The following is a 19,123-nucleotide window of genomic DNA, read 5'->3' as shown; positions in this document are numbered from 1 at the left end:
GTAACAAATCATGAGAACTCTGTGGCCAAAAAGATTTATCATGTCTTATATAGTCTCAGAGCAGTTTCCATAGTAGAGGGATCAGCATATTTGTTACCTGTCCTATAGTCTTTCTTTGTTTCTTTCTTTATGTCTATAGCCAAGATTTTCAGGAGGTCTCTCTGATCTTCATTAATTTTGAAGAGAACCATAACTTTTTGTTTCCTATGGAAAGGAAGACATAACCTCTTCTCCAGTGAAATACATTTCCTGACTTCCATTCTACAGCCAATACATCGATAAAATGTCTAGGTTGGTTTAATTCAGCAGTCCCTTTCATAAACCAATATCTTTCAGCTGTTGCTGTTCTCTCATCAGCTTTCAAAAAATTCAAAGTCAATAAAGCACTATACAGGATCTAGATGCTCTAGGTATTTCCCATCTTTACATTGCATTTTTATATTGCTTTACTCTTTCTTTAAAGATTTTATTTTATTATTTTTTAAACTAGTTTTTGTATGACTGTCTATACCTATTTTCTTTAGCATCTAAGCACATTTTAAAACATACTGTACTTTTTAGAGTTTTTTTTAATGTATCTGATCCTGGCTTTGCTAAGCGCCTGTAACAGTCTCTGAATGTCTGAGACAAGCCTTAAACCTGCCACACATAACTGCACTGGTGGCTAGCTCTGTACTCCTCAGGTTCGTGAGAACTGAGCCTTAGGTCTGTGGCCCTGGCTGGGAGCAGCATTTACCTGACCCAGTTCTGGGAATTCACTGAGCCCACACTGTTTTTATTTAGCATGCCTGCTCACTACACAGCAGCCATACCTCTATAAGCTGTAAACACTGGGTTACTAGGAAGTCATGTCTTTTTTTTTTATTTAAGATTTTTTCAGGCTCTATATGAAAATATGTGCCCCAAGTTGGGTGCCATATGTAATGAGTCTTTTTCTGTCCTATCAGCCAGCTCCCAAATAACAACATGGAGACTTCTTATTAATTATGAAAGCTTGGCATATAACGTAGGATTATCTCACTAGCTCTTATAACTTAAATTAACCAATTTATATTAGTCTGTGTTCTACCACATGGCTTTTACCTGTATCCCATTCTGTGTGTCTGACTTGTTCTGCATCTGGCTGGCTTCTCTGCCTCTCTTTTTCCCAGAGTCTTCTCTATGCCTGGAAATCCCACCTATACGCCCCTGCCTACCTGTTGGCCATTTAGCTCTTTATTAAACCAATCATAAGGTGCCTTAGCAAAGACACATCTTTGCAGTGTACAAAAAGATCATTTCACAGCAATATTATTCTGATACTTCTTTTCCCAGATGATAAAGATGTGTCTGAAAAAGCAAAATTTGATATTCACTAACAGTAGCACAGAATTTTAAGTATGTAAGTTCTTTGCAATACGCAGGTGCTAAGGGGGCTTGGGATTCAGTGAAGATAAACAACTAGAGTGATGTTTATCTCCAAATTTCTACAGGCTAAACAGGGGCTTCATAGCTGACTGCATAGATCTTCTGATCCCAAGGTTCTTTTTAAATCATTTTTCTTCTTTCTCTTATCTTTTTACATTTTATTTGTTTTTTGAGCATGTGTGTGAGCATGCACATGCCATGAGAAGTTCAGATGACAATTTGTAGGAGTCAGGTCTTTCCTTCTGCCATATGAGTTACAGAGATCAAACTCAGGTTATCATCCTTGGTATCTACTGCCTTCCTTTACTTGATGAGCCATCTTGCCAACCCCCGACCTAAATTTTCTGACTCAGTTCCTGGGATTCTACTCTTTCCTTTTGTGGAATGTAAAATGCACATGAGGAAGTTCTTCTGTGGAACTATTATTGTATTATCTTTTTTTTGTATCATGTTCAAAGGTTATATTTAATGGTAGGGTGTTTTTAACAAGTATCATTTATTTCTTTGTAGTTCTGCATTTCATTTTATTTCATCTGAATTTCTGTGTGGGGTATATTAAAATGTTAACATCTTGAATAGCAGGAGCTGTGCCAGGTTTTATAGGTCATCTCAACTTTGGTTGTAGCTGATCTCACTGTTGCTATGAGAAAAAATCTATAATAAGATTCCATCTGCTTTCATAATTGCTCAAGAAAAATGCATTATTGATATCACTTAGATAAAGTTGAGCTCAAATGAAATCATCCTGATAAAATTATTACTTTCAAAGCTTGCTTTTTATGTTTCAACAACATCTACTCTAATGCTTCCTACCATATGCTCTGCTTGTGAAGTTGTGTATATATATTTCTATACAAATCTCTACTTCTATATCATCTATTATTTAACAGTCTATAGTTTATCTATTTGTCTATTTGTTTAAAAAAAACCTCAATCATTTATGGAAAATCTTTTCTTCACAGTAAAATTCAGACCTCCTATGCATGCTGAGAACATGGACATACATGTCCATCATTTTTCTTCCTAGCAGGATAAATAAAACCTCTGTCACAAATGGGCCAAAAAGATGGATGTCACAAATTTATCAAAAATACTGTTTTGCTTTGATTTTGTCTTTCTAAAAATATTCTCTCATCTCTTTATTTTTAAGATGTTTTATTGTAGAGAAAATTCATTAATCACACCAAAAGATAATTTTGTTATAGATAAATGACACGTATGATCCCTCTCCTGCAACTGAAACTTTCGAGTCACTTTATATCCTTAACAGTTCTTCAGAATTCAGAAATACAAGTCACCCCACACTGGTGAGTGTTTGGAGCTGAATTTTGTTCTCTCTTCTTCCTTGGCTGGGGTTCTGTTGCAGGCTGTTGATTGTCAAAGAAAGAAAGAAAAAGGTTATATATTTATCAAAGTATTTTAAAATCAGTTTAAATCACAATTCCTGTACCTTTATACAGAAATTACAGGTTAAAAGCTTAAATATATAATAGTTGGGTATGGTTGCTCATGCTTTGAAATGTCAGCACTGAGAGCCCAAGACAAAGGATTGACCTAAGTTTGAAGTCAGCTTTGTCTATATACCGAATTCAAGGCTGGCAAAGGCTAGATAGTGAGACCCTGTCTGAAAAGAAGTACTTACCCCAAAAATTGATATAAGGATCAATGAAGAAAAGATTATATTTAATGAGGAAATAAGGAAAAGTTTATTTGTATGTGTATGAGTATATTTGTGTGTGTGTGTGTGTGTGTGTGTGTGTGCATGTATGAAGAAGAAGTGAGGAAAACTATGGGGTAACCAAACTGGTTTGAAAATGCTTGAAGAAAAGGAAGCTAACTTCATAAGTAATTGCTTTTTAAAAATTACATCTTTGGGGGTTGTTTCACTCTTAGACAAAACCATATGAATGATTGTCATATGCTAAAGTTTGGGACTAATCCACAGAGATAATAAATGAAATAATGATTCATCCCTAGGTTTAGTCTGTCAGTGTTCCAGTTTTGATGCTGAGAAGCCATGTGGTCATCCTGCTGTGATGGTTCCTAAGTTTTGACAATTTTCCCAGCACTGCCTTTGCATAATATTTTATTTCTTCTTTTTCTTTCCTTCCTCCTCCTTCTTCTCCCCTCCTCTCTCCTCCTTTCTCTTCTCTTCTTCCTCTTCCTGTTCCTGCTCCTCCCCCTCCCATTTGTTTTTCTATTATTTTAGACAAGGTCTCATGTAGCCTCAAACTCTCTATGTCACCAATGATATCCTCAAACTTGCAGTTCTCCTACCTCTATCTCCTAATTCCTGGGACTAGAGGCTTGTGCCACCATACTCTGGTTTACATAGTGGATCAAATATGGGGATTGTTTTGCTGTGCTGATTTTCTGATACTGAGGGCTGAGGAAAGAAGACAGGTTGATTGGAATGTTAAATGATGGCATCACACGTCTTGAGCTTGTGGTAACTGTTAGTAAGAAAATGCGTGAGTTTTGAGCACCCCACACTGTGGCACTTCTCTTGATGTGTCTAACGTTCTTTTCCCCTCTTTCTTCTTGGACCTAAGTTTGGGTGCTAGAGAGTCTGCTACCTGATCCACTCTGCTGGAGTTCAAGTACCTTCCAGGTAGTTCTCTCTGGCAGTCCTCTTCATAACTTCCAGTAGTCCAAGCTGCTCTTCCATTCTGTAAGATCCCTATCTGGTGAGGAGGAACTCCATGGGCACTGTGCCCATTCAAACTTCAGAATGCAGTAGAGTATCAGTGCAGAAGTAATTCCTATTCTTCCTACCACTAGAGCGGCTTCCTGTACACAACAGCCCCCGGGGGATGGCAGACACTGGTTCTCTCATGACTTCAGTATAGCCTGTGATCCCTTTAAATCATTACCCACTCCTCCCTCCAGGTGCATGTGACTAGTATGGCAACCTTTCACCATAGACATTCTTCTTACAACTCATCATCCTAAATTGCCATACATTTAAGCATTCTAAATGTGAATATACTTAAAATGTACTTTTCAATTACTTTACTTGTCAATTTCTCCTGAATATGTATTTGTTAATGTCACCTCCTACATTGCCGTGACTTCCAGTCTTCCTAAGATCTCAGATGAATCTTCCAATTTTATAGTCTGAAATACTACTTTCAGGTGATGGGAAGTACCTGGACACTGTCTGACAGATATCTTGCATATTCTAATTGTCCCACAAGTGGTTTTACCTGCTTATTTTGGAAAATTGCCTGAAGACTCAAAAATTATCTGTCTGACCTGGGGCCTATGTGTAGAGGCTTAATGTGAGGTATGCAGGAGGCCTAGAGAGGCAGGTGGCAGTCATGTGTCTTAACCCAAGTCCTATCTAAAACTATATCAAATAATTTTATGTCTACCCTACCTTACTCTACCTGCCCTTCTTGTGTATATCTTTTATGTGTTTTCTGATTATAGCCATTCTCAGCATTCCACTTACCATCACAGACTATAATATTCAGAGGGGAGAATTTAGTGTGCTTTACTACAGATTTCTCTTACCTCTGGATAATGATTTCCTTGAAGAGAGGAACTGTATTATGCTCATTATTTACTCCAGCTCCAGCAGCTAGCCTAATGCATGATGTATAATCAATACATGATCCCTGCACAATTGCCTGAGACAAAGAGGTAAGCATGCAAAGAGAGCGTCCCTAAGGCTGGAGCTTTCTAGCAGGGCCTTTGTCTCCCTGCTTACCCCTTTCAGAGGGATTGAGATGAGGAAGTCAGTGAGGAAGGAGAAAGAGCACAACATCTTTAGAACAGCCTTTCTTCTGCAGAAGTGGCTCCTTCTCCTGCTCCCTGTGCATGTGTGTGTGTGGGGGGGAGGGGCAGGGTAGGAAAAAGTTGTACAATTATCAGTAAATTTTTTGAGAAATCATTGTATTGTATGAATAGATGCTTCCTTATTTGATATGCTGTCGTAGGCTGAAAGGGTCTTTATTCAAAGCTGTATTGTCTCTTTCATTGTGAATAGATTCCTGTTTAGAATATACTCAAGGAATTGAACAAAATGACCCTTGCTTTTCACCAGCCTAGCCTTGGGTTGTTTAATTTTTTTCTCTGTTGGGTTTTCTTCTTTTCCTTTAGCTTTTCTTTTGTGTCCCAATAAGTCTTTTGAAAAGGTTCCTTTTAATTTTCCCCCCTTCTGTACTAAATGCAAAAGCAAACAGCAGCTCCCGTTTAAAATGTGGACACTGTTATTGCCCTGGCTGTTCTCTTCTCTCCCAATGATTAGAGTTCACTGCTGGAGAGCACGCCAATAGGATTTTTTTCTAGAGGTGAATTTTCATGGTATTAACTTATGCAATTACATATAGAAAGGAAGGGTCAAAATATTCTAAAGGGAGAGAGAAGTTACACTATTAAGAAGATCAATGTGATGGTTTTTAGGAAGCATTCATCCCTTCTAGGCAGTGCTTCCTGAATTTACTGTGGGACTTGTTTTATTGACCAAAGCTATCACTGTGATCCACTTCCTTAAAAGGCTAATTAGGTGCCATTGAGGAATTCTTGAATTGGTTCCTGAGGACCATGAAGTATCTTTTAGTAGCACATGTGTAGACTGGAGGCAGAATGAGTGTGCATTCTTCATTCTGAGAGTTATTCATAGTAACTAACTGAATCTGCCAAGTATTGTTCCTAACTAACCTCTCGGTAACTTTTGGTGCACTGGATAAATGAAACCCTACAGAAGTGCCTTCAGTTTGCTTGAATTTCTGTTTTGCTTTGGTTTGTTTACTTGGTGGTACCAGAGATGGAACTCTGGAGTTTCATTCATGATAGTAAATGTCTAGCACTGAGTTACATTCCCAGCACCTGTCAGGTGTCTATTACATGGAATCAACAATAGAAATCATAAAATCTATAGCTCTAAATGTGAGTGGATGTTTAAATAACAGTATCCATTGTGAAACTGATTTCATGTACTTGGAAAATGTTGATAGAGTTTTATCTCTCTCTAAGTAATTTTCTCACTGTTGTTGGTTATCAACTCTGGTATTTCATGTGTTATGTGTAAATTAATTTTCTAATTAGTCCAGACTATCCCAATTCATAGCATAAGAACTGTAGAAGATAATTTATTTAAAAATGCTATAAATTGTGACCATTCTTTGTCAAGAATTTCCTGGGGAAATCTACCAGATCCTCAGAGAGAAACAATGGGATCAATAAGCAAATGCCATCTGTTGCATCCAGTAGGGATCATAGGTCAACCATAAACACATTCTAGAGCAGTTATATACACTTGAAAGTCTAATAAAAAGAGATAGGAATTGTTCATTCAACGAGATCAAGCATAGGGATCAAGAGTAGTTAGGAAGAATGTACTTGCTTGTGTTAGCCAGTGTCTGTAATGATTGTTCAGGTTTAATCTCCTGTGGGGTTCTCTCACTATTTTTCTGTTGTACAATTTCCCATAGCCACTGGGAAGGGGCCGAAGAGAGGAAGATTCCACTGTTTTGTGGTTAGAATGGTGCCTGTAAATGACAAACTTCCTGACACAGAGGTTCCACATTCTTCGTATTTGTTGCAGTTTCATGACCAGATAATATGTTTTATTGTTAAGTTCACTTACCAAGAGAGCTGGTGACAAGTTCATGTCCTCTCTATCCAACACGAATATGGCAAAGGAGGCAGTTTCTCTCCACTAAGTTCAGACTTAATTCCTAATATTAAACATCAAAAGCATGTATTCTGTGGTTAGTAGAAATGCTAAATTGAAAGCCACATTTATTCCCGTAAAATTCCGGAATACTTTTGAGCTGCTAAGATATCATTATTACTTTGAATTTCTAAGCTTTTTTTTTTCAGAAACAAAATTTGTTTCATAAAATTTGCTTGATTGAAATCCAAGTTAGCTGTCCATGAAATACAGTCAAATTTCTTTTGAATTTTTATTTTAGTGAATTCAGTATAGCTAGTCAAATTAATAATTATTTCCTTACTTTTACTACATTTTTGATAAGAGTTTTTATGAGTATGAGGGAACATGGCAGGAGAAAGGTTAGAGATACTTTAAGAAACAGAAAAACAGGACACCTACTATGAGATATTGTCTTTGATATGTCAATGTAAAAACTACAGCTCTCATTTTAACCTTTAAGAGACATATTATATATAATATTACATATATAATATAATAAGATATAACTTATTCTGAAGTCATTTTGAGTGGCCATTGGCCAGGGAACACAAATTTGGTTACCACAAATTCCATATTCAATGTGGAAGCTGTTTCATAAAGTTTTCCAGTTTTACAGAACAAAAGAAGTCATCAATAAAGGCAAGTTTAAAATCTATTGGTAGGTACATCAGAGAGGTAGGTAAACACAATGGGGGAAGCTTTCTTATAGGCCCAACGTACTATTTGATGACATTCTTAGCTTTGGAGTTGGTAGAAGCTAGTGGTCTGCTAAATTAATAGATTGCAAAAGGTTTTTATCTGTTAGTCAGAAAATATTAGTTCAGACACAGAAGTGGGCAAGGAATGGTATTCCAGAGGGCTAGAACTAGGCCAAGATAAGTAATCAGCCTTTATGCCTGCAGCATTCCATTCTATCCACAGTACTGAAATTCTAATAAGCCAATCTGTCTCTGTAGACACAGCTTCTTTCCATGAATTATTATTCATATATACATGACAAAGAAGCTACACCCATAAAATCTCAAGAATATGGTTGCCTTAAAAGATCAGAACAATGACAAGACCAGTTGACAAATGAATGTGCCTATGGGAAAAATCTTATGGGTGACCACACCTAAATGAAGAGCTACAGGTAATTTATGACTGTTGACAGAGGGAGAATCAGTCTTTTCTCAGGATGAGCCTCCTGATTGGTTAACCAGTCCCAAGTAATCAGCACTAAACACGTATTTATACAATCAACACTAAAGGGACTTTCTCCTTCAGCAGCCTTCAAATGCCAATAGCTTTTCTGTTAGTAGTAGAGCTTGCTAAGTGTCTTCCCAGTGCATGCTGAGGATTTGGATAGCTTGATCTTATGTGGGTCTTCTGCATGCAGTCCGCTGTGCGTGCATATGTACAATGGCCCTGTCATGCTGGACAAATTACATTTCACTGCAGATGTCCACTACCTCAAACTCATACAGGTTTTCGATGGAACGATTTCATCTTCTGCAATGTGATGTAGATGTCCTATTTATGGTATAGCACTCCACAGTTTAACTTTGAAACGAACATTGGATTGGGCTCTATACAAAAGTAAATGAGGCTTTTTCCAATGACAAAATTACCACATGCTAGGTAATAAAGAGAGGCAGAGAGGAAGTTGTTTCCATAGGTAGCCTGAGTCCTGCCCAAGTGCTTAACTGTATCTGGTCCTAATGGCACAAAGATGCATGAGACATTGTTCCTGTCCCTGGTGAATTCAGCAAAAAATATCAGCATACTAGTTCACTCTTGGAGAAGGGCTCTAGCCTTTATAGGAGAATGGCAAAGTGAAGGTGCAGACTTCTGTCTGGCATAAGACAAACCCTAGATAGAGAATGAGGCTGGAAGGACTTTGTATATATGTTTCCTCAAGGCTCTCATATTTTTGGAGGCTTGGTATCTGAAATCAAGTCTCTGATCTCATAGGTATTAGGAAAGAAATCTTCCCTGGCTTCTACTAACTTCCAGCAGGTGATAGTAATCTGTGTTTTCAGCATCAGACAAGACATACAGTTCATTATTATTTATTACATAACATCACACACACACACACACACACACACACACACACACACACACCCCACCTATGTACAAATTCAACCTGCTGAGTCCATTTAGTACTGTTCTTATGTATGTGTTTAGAGCTGACCACTTGGGTTTGAATAACCAGTCAGGGGATCGTTCCTAGAGAAGACTGTGAGCATCCATAAATTGCCTATTTTAATTCATCCAGGAGTAGGGCCTTATTTCCCTAGTCAATGCAGGCATGTAAACTGATTTTGTCGTTGTGAAGATCTTGATTGAGATTTCATGGGTGCAGCTTTTATTATCAAATCCCTAAGGAATTTTCTGCTACTAGAAATAAAACAAACAAACGAACAAACAAACAAAAACAAACAAATCAAAGTTGCTATAAATGTGTATCACTTCACTGGCAGACAAGCTTAGCAGTGTTGTCCATGCGGTTCTGGTTTTAAAATCATGAAGTATACATGAGTAAAAGGGTCATGGAATCTTCTTCCACCCTTTAAGAGAGCAGCTAAAGTTAGGTGTGTGGCAGGGGAACATTTGTATGGAGGCCCTGAAAGGCTGTTGTATGAACTTATGAAGGTCAAGACTGGATTGTTTTGGAGCTCCCCAAATGTTGGAGAGTCCAGAGTCATGGGATATATACCAAAGAGAGCTGGGGACAAGAGGTAGAACCAGCCCAAGAGCAAGAAGTATGTTAGAGGCAGCAAATCCAGAGGGTCAGAGCCATCAAAGCCTTCTGACATCAGACAGGGAGCTACAGGATTTGGAGTCTGCCCTGATGGGTTATGGTCTGCTTTGGTCCAATATTTTCTCAATATCCCCTGATTCTCTGCTATTGTATGTTGGGAGTGTGTAATTTGATTTTTTTTTTATTTTATAAGGGCTTTCAGTTTAGAGATTGTCTTGAGTCTCAGAAAAGATTTTGAACTTTGGGGTTTTAAAAAATAGTAGAGACTGAAAGAATATGGTGAGTTTTGAAGTTGGATCAAATGCATTTTACATTTTGACATTGCTAGGAACGAATAGGGGCCAGGGAGTAGAATGTGGTGGTATGGTTGATAATGACTCCCCCAGGCCCATGTTTGAATACATGGTCCTCCATTGGTGGCACTATTTGGGAAAGATAAGGAGGTATGGCCTTGTTGAAGAAGATGTGTCACTGGGAACAGACTTTGAGGTTTCAAAAGTGCTATCTTTTCCCAGTGTGCTTTCTCTCTTCCCTCCTTGAGGATCAAGATGTGAGCTCTCAGCTGTTCTTGCCACCATATCTTAACCCCCTCACCATAGACTTTAACCTTCTGAAACCATAAACTAAATCAAATGTTTCCTTTTATAATTTTCCTTGGTCATAGTGTTTTGTTACATCAATAGAAAAGTTAAGTAATACAAGTAATTAAAGTACTATTTATTCTTTATGAGACTGTAATTACTAGAGATTAGTTTGCTATTGACTTTAAGCTTTTTTACATTGTAGTCAGTTTGAGCACACAGAGCTATTTACTTTTTTCTGAATTGGATAATATTTGTTTTGTGTCTCAGTGTATGGCCTGGGAGTATGGAGCTAGTGCATATGAGCTCGATTCTGTGTAGTTTGTTCTTATTTGCCTTTCCAAATATTCTTTCCTATTACCTCTTCCCCATTTACTGGTCCCCTTCCCTCCCTCAAGTAATTATACTTTCTCCCCTCTCATAATCCCCCTTTTATTTTCATGTCCTATATAAATATCAGACACATTTACATATACAATTTAAAAGGTTTAGATTCATTTATTTTATTTTATTGTATGACCACACATATGTGTGTGTACCATGAACATTTCATGGTGCTTATAGTGTTCAAAATATGGTATAAAATTTCTCAAAACTCAAGTTTTGGATGGTTGTGAGCCACCATGTGTGTGCTGGCAATTGAATCTGGGTCTCTACAAGAGCAACAAGTGCTCTTAACTGTTGAGTGAACTTTCTAGCCCTTGTATATAATCTTTAATCTAGATTCCATATGAGAGAAAACATTTGATATTTGTTTTTCTGAGTCTAGATCATTTCTCTAATATAATATCTAACTTCTCCTATTTTCCTGTGGCTGCAATAATTTTTATTACAGTGGAATAAAATTCCATTGTGTATATAAAACTCATTCTCCTTTTGCTTTATTTGCAATTATACTGTAATTACATCTTTCCCCCTTTTCTTTCCTCTCTTCAACTTCCCTATATAGCCTTCCTTGTGCTCTTTCAAATTCATGGCCTATTTTTCATTAATTGTTGTTTCATGAATATATGTGTATGTGTAAACACATGTCTTCTTAAATACAACTTTCCCAGTTTGTATAATGCTACTCTGTGAACGTTTTCATGACTGACCATTTGGAATTGGGCAAATAATTGGTGTGTGCTTCCCTGGCTAAGACGGTTTCTCCTACTCTGAGCATTCTTTGGTTGCCTGTTCTTTGTGTAGGGTTGAGGCCTTGCAGGCTTTCTCCCATCCACTTCAATATGTCTATTGTTGTCCTTGTTTAGCTCATGTTTAGACAGTTATGTTGGTGAGGCTTCAAAGGTGTAGATTCTGACATTACTAGGAGACATCTTATAGCCAATTCCCTGATCCTCTGGTTCTCTTCAGATGCAGGGTGCAGAGCGTCCTGACCTGGAACTGACCTGAACATCTCCTCCCTGAGGACTAGTTTTCACAGTACCAGAAGGTGAGGACTAGTTTTCACAGTACCAGAAGGAGCCATTCAAACTTTCAAAGGAGGCAAGCAATGAGCAGTCCTGCCCAGCTATGATGCCTGTGAACCACAACAAAGACCAGTGTGACATATTAATCCGAAGGGTACAGTAGTGGCACTCATACCTCGGTGGTAACCCAAACTCTCTAATTGGACTGAAGACTCACTCAACAATAGGGAAATCATGCCTCATACTGGGTTGTTAGCTAACTACTTAGTGCTAGTGAACTCCTGGATCTAGGAGGAGAATCTACAACCACCACTTTACTAAACTGGTGTAATCTCTAACTAAATTTTGAATATTTGTCCTTTAGCCACAGATAAGTGTAACCTTCACACCCCTCATCGAGGAAACTTTCTTTTTTAACAAGGCAGGGGTAGGACAACTACAGAAAACTACAATCAATCAGTCAAAATGCAGAGTTGTGGAGACCAATCCCAACGGATACATCTACACTTCATTTGCTTTATTCATTCATCTCTAAAAATTTTACGTGCCAATCTACTGTCATTGCCTTCATACATTTAAGGGTAATACAATTTAGACACAACTTTAAATGAATTGTGTTTGATTTCTAAATGAAAATTGTATAAAAGACACATTGATTGTCTTACAATGTGACAATTCACATTCAGAGATCCTGAAGAGAAAAAATCCTCCTTGGAGTTACCAGGTAGTAGCCTTATTTGGGGACAGTATTGCCAAAATGTTTTAATTTTCCAAAGATTTTAATGTCTAGCATGGATTATTCTATATACAATATGTATTTTCTAATGGCAATTTCATAAAATGGTTTTCAATAATTTGTTCCAAGGCAATTTATTATATTAACAAGAACCTCTGTAAAAAGACATGCTCCGTCTTCTATTTTACTCAAAATAACTTTTCTCTTTTTCATTTAAATGCTACTTTTTATTGTTGAAACGCTTGACTTTGTGCTACCTCTTGAAGTGCTTTATGATCACATAATTGGGACTGAGCTGGAACTAAATGCACCTAAGCAGAATGGTTGCTGCTCACCAAATGCATAATTATTGTCAGGAAGGCTAAAAATGTAGAGTATCTGTCAACTTTAAAACAAGTGCACATGGGGAGCAGCAGAGGAAGACGGAAATCACAGCTGGAGGTAATGATTACTCTGAGCTTCTTGCTACAGCAAACATAGCATTTAGGAATTCACCAGCATTCCTTTTAAATGTTCAAAACTCTTTGCAAAACAAACCATACATTAACTAAAGCACTGACGGCTGCATTGCCTACACACTGAGCTGCCCATAATTTTTAGCATGGTTTTCTTTTTTCCCCATACAACTTCAAAAGAAAGAATTATAGTTCTTTTCCTTCAGAAAAGTGTATCCAAAAAAAAAGGTAGAAAAATAATGTGGCCATCCATTGCTTAATAACACACAGCACTTGAATTTTTCATTTCTTCAGTCCCTTATAAGATTTGAGTTGAACTTCAGTCACATATTCCAGACAGTAACATCTTACAAAGAGGCCAGTACTTCTTAGAAATAGACCATGAACTGTCCCCTGTAAACATCACAGCAGGTGGGGAGACATCTGTGCAAGGTGAAGAACGAAAGGAGTTAGTACCATCTTTGCAGGTATTGGGTCAAAAAACTTCCAAAGCTTGACCTCATGGTTTAGTTGTCTTACCTATTTAAGCATAGTAAAAACTGGAAAAAGATTTCCACATAACAATTAGCACAACAAAGCTTTAGGCATAGCTCCATAGAAACTCCCTAGCAAGGTAGCAAAGTATGTGTGGCCTTTATAATGTGTTCTATTGGCTGATAAACAGAGCTCAGGGATAGGGCCTAAAGGAAGGATCTGTCATTAAGTATAGGATCGATTCTATTGGTGGAGTTCTATTCGCTGAGAGACACAGCCTAGGATAGGACAGATACAATTTTCAGGATATTAGTCAGATTCATGTGAGGATGACTCCTAATGGAATAGCAAAAGACCACCAGGTTCCTTGACCACTTTTACTGGCATTCCAGGTAACCAGATATCATTCCTTCATTTCCTGCCTTTGAAGAAAATAGGCCTGCATGATTGACAACCCCGGCTTTTCCAGTGTTTACTCTAAGCTGGGCTTCCTTTACTAATCAGCAAAGTTCACTGATTAGTATCTCAGATATGAAGCCTGTTGCTTCTTCCACATCTTAAGTTGGCAGCACTCTTTCTAAACATCGTTTTGTAATTCACTGACTTGCTGGTACACAGCCCACCTTCCTTCCTGCTGATGAAACTTAAGCCACATCCTTGCTGTAGACCACAGGTCGAGGATTGAGGGTGAACTCACGTGTGCAAGGGCAAACTCACGTGTGCAAGAATCCTGATTCTGACAGGAGGGGACTAGAGTATGAGCTTCTGGCTGGGAACTACCTTTCATCCTCTCTAATAGGCCTTTGTAAATGATAAATCCTTTATAAAATTCAGACAGTGTTATCCACTACACAGGACTGGCCAGAATCCATAAAACCTACCTGGAGAAATTCCAGTTTAATGTTACTGCTTTTCAGGTGAGGAAAAATAATGACCTGAATATGTAAGTAATTTGTTGAAAAAACAAAACAAAACACACAAGCCGGGTGGTGGTGGCACATGCCTTTAATCCCAGCACTTGGGAGGCAGGGGCAGATGATTCTCTGTGAGTTTGAGGTCAGCCTGGTCTATAAAGCAAGCTCTAGGACAGCCAAGGCTGTTAACACAGAGAAACCCTATCTTTTTTTTTTTTTTAATTTTTATTTTGCAATACAATTCAGTTCTACATATCAGCCACAGATTCCCTTGTTCTCCCCCCTCCCCCCGTCACCTTCCCCCCAGCCCGCCCCCCATTCCAATCTCCTCCAGGGCAAAGCCTTCCCCACAGACTGAGATCAACCTGGTGGACTCAGTCCAGGTAGGTCCAGTCCCCTCCTCCCAGGCCGAGCCAAGGGACCCTGCATAGGCCCCAGGTTTCAAACAGCTGACTCATGCAGTGAGCACAGGACCCGGTGCCACTGCCTGGATGCCTCCCAAACAGATCAGGCCTATCTTGAAAAACCAATCAATCAATCAATAAAACCAAACAAAAGCAAACCAAACAACCAAATAAACCAAACAAAACTAAAGTTGGTGTTTTTGCTGAGCAATAGTTATTATTGAAAAGCCTCCCAAAATTTTTACAATATATTAAAAAGCTCATGACTTAAACAGGAAAATGGTCCTTTCAATCACAGGAGGAAAGCATCTATATTGACAGAGGACAGAGTACAGATACCCCAACTGAACTGGCTGAAATATGAATTCCTACTAAGTAAAGGCTTCTTTCTCCAGGATTCTAGGATGAATTACTATTTTACACAGCTTCCCCAAAGTTCTAACACATCGAACACAGTTCAATGAAAGTGAGATGCATTGTGCATTAAGGAGACCCATGAAGGAGTGTGGAGCAGGCACTGTTGTGAGTTGTGATAAATGTGGTTTTGGTCTGATGACCCTTACAGGTCTCTATAGGTCTACAAAGGATGAATGTCCACTAGTGAAATTGCTTTCTTCTCAGCCAATGAAGCATTACAGGCACATAGAAGGAAAAAGATTGGATTTGTTTTATTCCAAGGATTAGAAATACACAAACTTTCTCATTCTCCTTGCATCTTTTATTTTTCTGTGGAGAATAATTATGAAGTACAATATAACTCTAAAATTTATAGATAATTTACACCTCAGGGTTTCTTAATTTTAGGAAATGGGGCCGTACCATGATGAGTAGGAAGTTAATGAGGAGGATGAACTCGATACTCGGGAAATGTTTAGATTTTTTTTTCTAGTATGTAGCAATTTATAGAACAGAATTTTCTGGAAAAAAAAAACACCTTTTTTTTTTTTATGGGACAGGGCTGAGTTCACACTTGTCCTCTCTAGCCTTAGTGTGATCACCAAAGATGGTCAGCTTTAGCTGTCATGGGCACCTGTACAAAATCATTGCCTTGGAGTTTATTAGAACCAAGCTGGCCAGCTCTCTTCTTTCACTGACTGGTTGTTTCTGCTTCATCATCCCTAAGTTTTCTGCAGGAGAGGCATCATCTGCCTTGAGCTCTTGGACAATCCACTCTTGAGTGGATCCTTTGCCACTCAGGCTGTTACAGTGTCCTCTGAGGCAGCAGCTAGCTGTCATCCCGTGAGTTACCACTAGATGTTCAGAGAAAACATTGCTCTAGAATCTGATGCCCTCTTCCCCTTGTCTACTCCGTGGAGCCAAAGGTTTTGCTCTGTGGCATTCTCAACCTCTGAGTTTCCCAGAGCCGTGCCCTATTGCTGCGTCGGCCACACTTCCCTAACCACTATCCCGTTTGGTTTCTGTGTTTGCTCATTTTAAATTCACTTATTGGGAAGCTCCTAGGCTTCTATCTAAGATAATACATACATACATATATATATATATATATATATATATATATATATATATATATATATATATACTAAGTTGTAACTATAACTGCTAGCCTTCAGTCTCATCAAAGACCTGAGAAGGAATATAACAGTACCTGAGAAATGGAAGATGGATGTAAGCAACTTTCGGGAATCTTGCAAGAGTAGACAGAGACATCTGGCAGCCTGGACAGTCACCTAATGTTTCTCAGCATTGTTGGTGCATTCAGACTGGCTACAGGCCTAGAGTATCTGACAGACCATTTTCAGAAGCAGGAATTCTGAAAGGCCGTCTTACCCTGTCTTGGCAAAGTTTAGAAGTCACTTTTCTTTGCGTCCCGCTTGTCCAGAAGGACAGCACTCGTATTGTCAGCAGTTGAGGCAAGGGCAGTTCTTTGCCCAATAGGTCATTTTGTGCCAAGAAGACAAACTTTCAAATGGAAATGTCTTAGAAGCCCAATGTTCTCTTGGGATCAAATTGGTGCTTACAGGAGCAATTGTGTCTCACATTAACAGAATTCTAAGTTATTTAAATGCCATATTCTCTAGGTCTAGGAAGTGTTTGAAGATTACCTGTCCATCTGACCTATGTATCTGTAAATCTGGATAACCTAACTAACATAACTATAGAGATGACAAGCATAGGTGACTATAAATCTATAAGTCTTATCTACCTAAATAACCTAAGGACTAAGGCTTCATGTAAACAAGGTAAACAGTCTATAAGAAAATGTATGGTAAAGAACGATGATTTCAAAATTGTGACAATACTGTCTCAGGGTGAGAGGTTTTAGGAAAAAAGAAATAGAGTTTGATCTTAATGAATCATGGCAGATGTATGAACTTCAAGTCATCCTAGCCATAATCATCATTTAGTCTTGGCTCTGGTCATTGGAATGGATGTTAGCTTCTTATGCAAGATTTTAACTCTTTGTGTACTGAAACAGGTGTAGCTATTTCCTCAAATTTCCAATGTGTAAACACAAGCTACACTAAATGGAATCGTACATATCAGGGCAAGTCTCATTTCACACAACTGTTTATCTTAACTAACCAGCCATTCTACAAAATATAAAATATCAAGTCTTATACTGAAATAAATAACAGTATCTGCCTCATTATGACCCATGCTTCATTAGCAGAGGGTTGTAAAATGTCTCAGAGAAATGTCTGGCAAGCTGAACTAATTCATATCTTAAAACACAATTTATGTTTCACAGATTAGCACATGACATCTTACTTGATAACCTGTCTGCCCAGATCGCTACGGATGCTACATGCTAATGTCAACAGGAGACTCAACCTCAGACAGAAATGCTTTTATCCGGGGAGGAACATTTCAAAAAACTGAATAGGCTTTGGAATTTCAGATTTGAGGGTTGTGTTTCTTAAACTTTGATATTAATTTCAGAAGTACACTAATTTCATTTATATGCAAATATATAAGCCATGGTTTTGTCAGGGGAATTTCAATGTCTAGCAGGTTACTATATTCTATTTGCAGATTCAGCTAAGATGCAAACATGTTAATTAAATGAAATGAAATCGATCGGCATTCCATCCACACACTCGTCTTTCAAAAACAATGTTGGCTTGATGTTTTTTTTTTTGGGGGGGGCAGATTTTAACAAACTCAGTTTATGAACACAGTGTTTCTCTCTTTTCCTCTCCCCCATTCTTCCTTCATCCCGGAGGTGCTGGGGAAGAAGTCTGCTCTAAGCTCATTCAGGCTGGGACAACTTTGAAGCCCTGTTTCAGCTCTGGTCCTCTGTTTTCTCCTGGGCTGTGCCACAGGCCTCTTACTTTCTGATGGGCACTGCCTTCCTGTCATATTGCCCTGTTCTGGTCTGTTCATTAAGGTGCCTGCAATCCTTCTCTGGTTTCTTTTTTTGTGGTTGTTTTTCAAGACAAGGATTCTCTGTGTAGCTCTGGCTGTCCTGGAACTCACTTTGTAGACCAGGCTGTCCTCAAACTCTTGGAAATTCATCTGCTTCTGACTGCTTAGAGCTGGGATTAAAGGTGTGAGCCACCACCACCTGGCTTCTTCTCAGGTTTCTAATCTTTCACTTCACTTTGTCACATCTCTCTGACTCCAGTTAGAAAAAAAAAAATCTTCTTTTAAAGCCTTGCCTAATTTAACTGGACCCACCTAGGTAACTGAGAACAATCTTCATGTTCTAAATTCCATAGTCATAATATGACTCGAATGCCTGTTTGCTGTGTGAAGCACACATAGGCAGATTTCAGAGATTAGGGTGCCATTCTGTCTGGCATAGTCAACTTTCTCTATGATTCTTTAGGTTGAAAATTTTCCTATTGTTTGTTTTAATTAGCAGAGTTTTATAGTATATTTCTTAATTAAAATATTGATCTGTCTGATATGCATTATGACTTTAATTTCATTTTTGTCAAAGAAATAACCAACCTTTCTAAATTTTGACATTTCTTGTATTTTGCACAGTGCCTAAGGAAGCTGGTGAAACATTAAAGCATATTTACTGGAGAGAATATTTATTCTGTAATGACAATCTACCATGTCAACTGTCCCTACTCTTCTGTAGCATTACTACTGTTATTTTTATTTATTACTATTTTGAAATCTGTTGGTTAATGTAAGATTTTATACATTTGAGTATTATTGTTTTATTGGATTTGTATATCACTCTCTTTAGTTTTGTTGCATTTTATTTCTTTTTTTTTTTTGGTTTTTTGAGACAGGGTTTCTCTGTGTAGCTTTGCGCCTTTCCTGGAACTCACTTGGTAGTCCAGGTTGGCCTCGAACTCACAGAGATCCGCCTGCCTCTGCCTCCCGAGTGCTGGGATTAAAGGCGTGCGCCACCACCGC

At 38.3% G+C, this 19,123-nt stretch overlaps 1 long non-coding RNA gene across 1 annotated transcript; it reads right to left on the bottom strand.

Annotated features, from left to right (window-relative positions):
• Nucleotides 1-2,601: 2,601 nt before the first annotated feature.
• LOC131914448 (uncharacterized) lies at nt 2,602-18,412 on the bottom strand. Its single transcript, XR_009380137.1, has 3 exons — nt 18,227-18,412; nt 7,001-7,091; nt 2,602-2,774 (listed from the first exon to the last, which is right to left on the bottom strand). It is a non-coding gene; the product is annotated as an uncharacterized LOC131914448 (long non-coding RNA).
• Nucleotides 18,413-19,123: the final 711 nt, after the last annotated feature.

Source organism: Peromyscus eremicus, chromosome 7 (assembly GCF_949786415.1).
Source record: "Peromyscus eremicus chromosome 7, PerEre_H2_v1, whole genome shotgun sequence".
NCBI classification, from domain to species: domain Eukaryota; kingdom Metazoa; phylum Chordata; class Mammalia; order Rodentia; family Cricetidae; genus Peromyscus; species Peromyscus eremicus.
The sequence above is the reverse complement of the archived record's forward strand: the minus strand, read 5'-3'. Positions and strand labels throughout refer to the sequence as shown.